The following is an 8,521-nucleotide window of genomic DNA, read 5'->3' on the forward strand; positions in this document are numbered from 1 at the left end:
TGCCTTTCGCAGTCCCAATGGTGTGGAGGGAGCATGAAAACATGACTGTGGTATTGCCGACGCTGCGGCTGCTTGCCCCATACAACCAGAGATGTATAGTAACGAAGTAGAACTACTTAAGTACTGTACTTAAGTACCGAAATGCGGTATCTGTACTTTCCTAGAGTAGAATTTTTTTCTCCTACTTCTACTTTTACTTCACTACATTTTTTCGATGATTTCGATACTTCTACTCAAGTATTTTTTTTTTGTGCTGCATAGTTACTCGTTACTTTTAAAAAAATTACCACTGCCAGAACAGTAGATGGCAGGTTGCATAACGCTCAAAAAAATGTGTATAATGTCATTTGTAAATCAGCGCATACGAAAATAAAGGCTGTGTATAATAAAAGCTGCTATACCAAATCTTTCCAATAAAAAGAAAATATGAAACAAACAAATAAATGGTGCTACAGCGCTTAAAGTGCATCAAGAAACTACTAACAAACACAGGTTAATCATTTGAATAAATCATTTGAAATAATAAAAACAATATGATGTTCAAACTTTTGACTTATTTCTTTAATAACTACATAACACAGTACTTGTACTTCTACTTTCAGTACTTGAGTAGAATTTTTTTTTCAAAACTACTGGTACTTTTTACTTTTAGTACTTAAGTAGCAAATTTTTTGAAAAAACTACTTGCAATACTTAAGTAAAAAAAATGTTGAATACTTTAGTACTTCTACTTAAGTAACTTTTTCTGCGAGCACTTCCACTTCTACTCAAGTAATTTTTTGATCGAGCACTTGTACTTTTACTCAAGTAGAAATTTTGAGTACTTTATACAAGTCTGCATACAACCCAAACTTACCAACAGACCCCCCCTTTACTTGTCTAAAGAAAAAAGGACACTACAGTCATTTTTTTGGGTTTAAAAGGCCATAGCAGCCAACTTTATTAGAACTAACTAGTAAAACACTAGCTAGCAAAGAATTACCATTATTCAACAAAAACAATCCAATACCAAAATTTAAAAGCGAATGACCATTTAGGATCTTGGAAGGCAACTTGACTTCCCCCCTGGCTGTATCCCTGACCCCAATAGACCTCCAGGCCCTCAGCCGCCACTGCACCAGCTCAAGGACTATGAACCATTGGGATCCCTTGATACCGCCTACTGACGTTGCCAGGGGTAGGTCCACCCATACCTAAGATGGGCCCTACCCCTCCATATTCCCTTTCCAAGTAGTCACAGCCCTCCAAGACCCTAAAACCTCAGCCACTGCCATGACAAAGAAAAACACACGAACCGTGCCCCAGCTAAAACCTAGATGAACAGCAAAATCCGAAACACAAATTGACATTCACAGTATGCGTGCAACATTCATCATACAACAAACGCAGCCAAGAAATATTACAAATTCCACCATCAGTAAAAAATTAAGTTAAGTTTGTTTATTTTTTTTTTTTTTTTGCTATGTTTTCTAAACTTGTTTGTTCGATAAGTTTTTTTTTTTTTTTTTTTTGTATTTTATTATTTTTTTTTTTTTTTTGTTAACTGAGTATAACCATATCCCTTTTTTTTTTTTTTTTTTTGCACACTCCGAAATGAAAAGGGATGGGCGGGCGGGAGAAGTTCTCCTATTGCTGTCTGGTCTCCAACTGACCGGACCCCTGGTCCCACCCTAAACTAGCCCCTGCTAACCCCACCTTGCCCCACCCTGCCCCACCTTCCCAAAAACCAATCACCTGCTTTAATTCTTCCTTAAAAAAGTTAACCCCCACTGGGTAGCAACCTTCCCTGCAAACCCCAGTCATGTCCAGCCTTCCGCTTACTGCTGTGCATCCATCTCCAGGCTTCCCCCCTTGACTGTGGTATTGCCGACGCTGCGGCTGCTCCTTGCCCCATACAACCCAAACTTACCAACAGACCCCCCCCTTTACTTGTCTAAAGAAAAAAGGACACTACAGTCATTTTTTTGGGTTTAAAAGGCCATAGCAGCCAACTTTATTAGAACTAACTAGTAAAACACTAGCTAGCAAAGAATTACCATTATTCAACAAAAACAATCCAATACCAAAATTTAAAAGCGAATGACCATTTAGGATCTTGGAAGGCAACTTGACTTCCCCCCTGGCTGTATCCCTGACCCCAATAGACCTCCAGGCCCTCAGCCGCCACTGCACCAGCTCAAGGACTATGAACCATTGGGATCCCTTGATACCGCCTACTGACGTTGCCAGGGGTAGGTCCACCCATACCTAAGATGGGCCCTACCCCTCCATATTCCCTTTCCAAGTAGTCACAGCCCTCCAAGACCCTAAAACCTCAGCCACAGCACACGGGCATGACCCCTTATGGCCGTGTAGCCCTCCAAACCCACAGCGCCCTCTGAATACCTTCCTGCAGACCTAAAGTCCACAGGTCGATGCCCACCGCGTTCAAATGAACCCCGTCACCTCTAAGATAAAGGGCCGGGTCCTGCTCCAGCTCAAGATGCCGGACCGCCAGTCCCCCGTTACGCACAACAAACTTGGCCACCGCCTTATTCACCTTAATCCTGGCTTTGTTTAGGCTAGTCACCGAACGAGCCAGGCGCCAAGAAGTGCGGGCGACAATGTCCGACCACACCACCACAGTCTGCGGAAAAAGCGTCCGCAGCCTCAGGAAGTCCAGTTTGACATCCCTAATCAGCTCCCTGGAGGAACGGAGGCCCAGATCATTGCCGCCCGCATGCAACAAAAGTATGTCGGGCGGCCGCTCAAGACGGGCGCAACGATGGACTTCAGGGAGGACACGGGACCACAGCATGCCTGAGACCCCAATCCATCTAACCTTTACCTCCTCCCTGCTGAAACCCAATTGGCGCCCCTCTGGCCTAACCGCTGCCCTCCGAGCACCCCAGACCACATAAGAATGTCCTAATATCCAGACCAAGACTTCCGTGGCTCCTGTAAAACATAAGGAGGGGTACATACCAACATACGTCCTGAGTACACACACAAAAACCCACAGAGAAAAACAAAGAAAAAACACCAGCATACACGTAACGAACATTCACTAAATGACCTCCCCTGGGCCCTGACCAGAACAGAACAGATCCCATCTGCCGCATCACAACAGATGCGGACGGACATACGAGCGAAATCGCCTGGACTCCCAACGCCCAATTTTCCGAAGGGCCTGATCCCCAAGGCCCCACCGAGCCGCTTCCGTGGCGGCTCCAATGCGGAAAGAGTGAGAGGAGAAATCCGTCCCCTGAAAACCGGCTGCCCCCAAGCACTTCCGGAAGACAGCCGTAAATTGAAAACGTGAGAGGGCCGTGCCATCAGCCCGTAAAAACAGAGGACCCTGTTGAGCGGAGCGCACCTACAACCAATGCCGCACCGCAGCTACGGGGCAAAGCGAGGACCCAGGAACCACCCCTAGCTCAACACAAGCCCCTCGGCCCAGCTGGTCCGTTTTTGTTCTTTGTATCCGGATTAGAAGCTTGTCCGGATGCAAACAAACATCCCCCAACTGCAATCCCCCATTCCCCCGTCTGGAAATACTCACCAATTCGCTAATCCGAAAAGCTCCAAAGAACGCCAAGATAAACGCCGTCCTGAAGAGTTCCACCTCCTGGTCCGCAGAACACACACCCGGCAAGCAGTCCACCAACCGGGACAACACATCAAAGGAAACCGGGCGCCTGGAATCAATCGAATGAGTACCCCTCGCATAACCCTTCAAGGCCTTTTGAACAAGGAAATGTTTGGTTACATCGGCAACCCCCCACAACTGAAAGTAGAAGGCCAAGGCTGCCATTTTGCGGCGTAACGTAGAAATAGACACACGCTGTTCAAAATTCAGGCTCACAAAATATAGGAGCAGGAACAACCGATCCCGATCACCAGAAAGACCCCCCACCTCACTCACCATCTGATGCCACGTCGCCCACACCCTTTCGTAGGCCGTCCAAGTGGAAGGACAAACCGACGCTCGAACCAAATCCATTACTGCGGCGAGACGATGTTCCACAGCTCCCCGGGACACATCAGGCCTTGCTGCTCCGCATCCGGTGCCAACCTCCGAAACCTGTCCCACTGGAAGCGAGAAAGAGCATCAGCCACCGAATTGTCAACACCCGGAACATGCACAGCATAGAAAAAAGAATTCAGGAGCAAACATTTGAGCACCAGGTGGCGAAGCAACCTAATAACCGGTGGAGAAGAAGCAGTAATGCTGTTTATCGACTGAACTACCCCCAGGTTATCACAATGAAAACGGACCCTCTTATTTGTGAAATCCTGACCCTATAACTCCACGGCCAACACAATGGGAAATAATTCTAACAGAACCAAGTTACGAATGAAGTCAGAATCCCGCCAGGAGGCCGGCCATTCCCCCGCACACCATTGCCCCTGGAAATAGGCCGCAAAACCCCCCGAGCCTGCCGCGTCAGTAAACAGCTCCAGGTCAAAGTTCGACACCGGAGCTTCCAACCAAACCAAACGGCCGTTAAAGGAGCTCAAGAACAAATCCCAAACCCGCAAGTCATCACGATGCTCTTTTGATAGGCGAATGTAATGATGCGGCGCCCTGACTCCCGCCGTGGCAGCCGCCAACCTCCGGCAAAACACCCGCCCCATGGGCATGATGCGGCAGGCAAAATTCAATTTTCCCAGCAGAGACTGCAGGGCACGCAGCTGAATTTTTCGTGTGTCCAAGGTCCCTGCAATAACTCCGCGTAGGTCCAATAGCTTGTCAACCGGAAGCCTGCATTCCATTGCCATCGTATCAATGACAATACCCAGAAATCGCAGTTCCGTGCACGGCCCCTCAGTCTTGTCAGGGGCTAATGGGACTCCAAAATAATCAAACAGCTGTTGGACCGTAGCCAAAAGCGTCGCACACATCACCTCCCCCGGAGGACCTATCACCAGAAAATCGTCTAAATAATGAATTATGGAAGACAATCCAGAAACATCCCTAACAACCCATTCCAAAAAAGAACTGAATGTTTCAAACAGCGAACAAGAAATGGCGCAGCCCATAGGCAAACATTGGTCAACGAAAATTCCACCCTGCCATTCACAACCCAAAAGATGCAGGCTGTCCGCGTGCACCGGTAACAACCTAAACGCAGCTTCAATGTCAGTTTTCGCCATAAGGGCCCCCCACCCAAAACGACGCACCCAGGCCACCGCTTTATCGAACGAAACGTATGAAACCGAGCATAAGTCTTCCGCTATAGCGTCATTCACCGAACCCCCAGAGGGATAAGACAGGTGGTGAATGAGTCGAAACTTATTAGGTTCCTTTTTTGGAACCACACCCAGAGGGGAGAGCACCAGATTCGGCAAAGGCGGAGACGAGAAAGGGCCCGCCATCCTGCCCAACCTCACTTCCTTCATAAGCTTCGCCGAGACCACCGACGAATGCGCCCTAGCGGAACTTAAATTGCCCCCGGGAGGAGGAACCACCGACAAAGAACAAGGAATGCGAAAGCCTTGCGAAAACCCCCCCAGCAAAAGAGCGGCTGCTTCCCGATCAGGGTACCTACTTAGGAACCTGGCCAACCTTTCCACTTTCACCGGCATCCGCCCTCTTACCAGCGTCGGCATGTTTTGCTCCCCCATGCTTAAAGCATCGTGCCCGCCGCAGTTGGAACACTCATGCTTGAAGCGACAGGAGGTTCCAAACTTGCAAGTGGCCTCGTTAAACTGCCAACATAAGCCTTTACGTTTTGCGGCCGGAGAAGGCGAGGAAGCCGCCCCCCCGACCCCGCCCTGAAAGGGGTGACCAGTAGATCTAGCCTGGGTCATGAGGCGCATCCAAAGACTGATGTCCTTATGATCCCAGCGCAAAGATGGTTTGACGGCCTTGCGTTGACGAAAATGTTCGTCGTATCGTAACCAGGCCGTACCACCGTAGACCCGATAAGCTTCCCCAATGGAATCCAAATAACAAAATAGGAGGGAACACTGATCTGAATGTTTTTCCCCAATTACACTGGCCAGAATTGTGAACGCCTGCAACCAGTTGGTAAACGACCGCGGAATCAAACGATACCGGCGCTTTTCTTCCTCCTCTTTTTTTGATTCATCAGGCTTGACCCTGTCCAAGTTGAATTTTTCTAACGGTAGTAGAGAAAAAATCTCAACATACTCACCACGCCAAATTTTTTCCCTCACTTCCGTTTTCAAATGAGCACCCAGAGGTCCCTCGAAGCAGACATAAACTTCGCACTTCGCAGAGTCCGCCATGCGCACAAGCTCCTTGTCCCCATCTGCTGAACCCGACCCTTTTGTCACCGGCGTCACCCCAGGAGAAGACGACGGCACCACAGAACTTACCCCCACTGCATCAGCCGACCCACCTGTGGCCTGGACCGAAGGAGCTGGTACCGGCGTCACCGAACTCACCTCTTTTGATCCAGTTGATTCCGCCAGCGGCCGTGAAACAGAAGAACATCCCGCTGCCGACCCCACTGATTCTGTAACCCCCCCTGTTGCAGCAGCCCATGCATGTATCGGCGGCCCCGCGGGTGCAGCCGCTAAAGCCGGCTCGCACCTGGACAACAAATCCTAAAACCCGGACAAAAGAGTATGCAGCAAAGACACTCCCCCTATGCCGTCCGGGACTGCCTGTGCACCCAGACCCCCTGAAACATGCGTCCCCCCACCGCTACCTAGGACCCCCGTGCCAATAACAGGCGAAGAGGGCCCCCTTGCTGGAAGAGAAGACGAACTAAGCAGTGCAGACAGCGTAGATGGAGCCTGGACAGCAGGCAGAGCAGACACACCAGAGGAATATACCACAGAAGACCCAACAGGAGGAGAGGCAGGCACAGAAGGAGCAGTAAACAGAAGGGAAGGAGAGGCAAAGGACACTGACTTACCTGGCTGACCCGGTGAAAGCCTCCGCTCAGCCGTCCGTCCGTGTCCCGAATGAGGAGCCGCCCCGACGTCCAGAGTATCCTCTTCATCCGATGCCGACAGTTCCCCTTCAGAGCGCTCTTCCACCTCCGCCGAGTGGGACACCTGGCCAGTCCCTGAAGAGCCACCGCTGCAGCCGGACAGGCTGAAGACTCCTTCGCTGGGAGCTGCCACTCTGCAGGGAACAGAGCGGCCTCCGTAGGTCTGGCGCTGGGCGGTGACGTCACTGCCCTGCGACGCTGTAGCACTTGTCCTCAGCAGGCTTCCATCCGAAGGTCGCATGCCCGTGACGTCATAGACGGGCGCCTCCGACCGAGCACCGCCACTCGTTCCCGCCTCCTCTTCTTCCCGCCGAACGCCCCGCCGCAATGGGACAGCGGCGGGCGCCGAGATCCGGTCCGGAACCACCGATGGGACGCAGGGGACCCTCCTGGAGCCTCGGCTTCATCCACGAGAGGCCACGGCCGTACCCGGAAGAAGGCCCGCACCCGGACCCCGCACTTCACTCCCACGCCGGACCGCGCTACCACCGGAGGGACCCGGGGAGCCAGTCGGATGCTCCAGAGCTGCAGGTGAGGGGGCAACGGAGCTGGAGGGGGCTGCGCTCACTTTGCCAGGGCCCCGTCTTTGTCGAGGATTCCTCCCGACCCCCGCTGTACCTGTAGGAGGCTTCCCACTGACAGCCGAGGTCGAAGGGTCCCCAGGGGGGCTCCCTAAGCGACGGCGGACCCTAGGGGTCGTTTCTGGGCTGAGGCGCTCAGGAGGCCTTGACCTCCTAGGCCGTGATAAAGTTGGGGCAGGCGAAGCTGGTACCTGCCCCGACCCCTGTAGTAATCCATCCATATTGGCCTGAAGCCATTGCGGACCATTCGCCATGGCCGCGCTGCGTAACTGGGCCAGCATAGAGTCCAAATCTGCCATACCGATAGACAAGGGGGGGGGTACAGAAGTTCTCCTATTGCTGTCTGGTCTCCAACTGACCGGACCCCTGGTCCCACCCTAAACTAGCCCCTGCTAACCCCACCTTGCCCCACCCTGCCCCACCTTCCCAAAAACCAATCACCTGCTTTAATTCTTCCTTAAAAAAGTTAACCCCCACTGGGTAGCAACCTTCCCTGCAAACCCCAGTCATGTCCAGCCTTCCGCTTACTGCTGTGCATCCATCTCCAGGCTTCCCCCCTTTACATAAAAAAATATTTATGAATTGAAAGTTATGTTATTGGTATCAATAAAAAGTTACATTTATAATGATTTGCCCAGAAACAGAAAATTCCGTACTTTGCACATAAATCCTTCATGGCTATAAAAATACAGGAAACCAACTACAGGATTCTTACGAGGTGGTACAGGGGGTATCTTCACTTCTTCACCGTTTCTTCCCATCTGTAAGGAGAGGTTTGCTATTCACATACAAAAACGTACTCCTGCTAAAACCCGCAGAGACTTGGCAATAGCGGATGCGAGCATGCGACGTGTGATAGATGCTGCCGCCAAATGGGCTATTTAAACCCCCCCCCCCCCCCAGTTCTACTCACTAGGGGGGGACCCTCTGGGTGAGTCTAGGATGGAAAAGGACCTGGGGGTACTGGTAGACAACAGGCTTGGCAGTGGCATG

At 51.1% G+C, this 8,521-nt stretch overlaps 1 pseudogene across 1 annotated transcript; it reads right to left on the bottom strand.

Moving 5' to 3' along the window:
- Nucleotides 1-3,981: 3,981 nt before the first annotated feature.
- LOC309543567 lies at nt 3,982-4,755 on the bottom strand (annotated as a pseudogene). Its single transcript has one exon. The product of its transcript is annotated as an uncharacterized misc_RNA (transcript).
- Between the last annotated feature and the right edge of the window lie 3,766 nt (nt 4,756-8,521).

This window comes from Pelophylax lessonae, assembly GCF_965119305.1.
Source record: "Pelophylax lessonae genome assembly, contig: HAP1_SCAFFOLD_223, whole genome shotgun sequence".
NCBI lineage: Eukaryota > Metazoa > Chordata > Amphibia > Anura > Ranidae > Pelophylax > Pelophylax lessonae.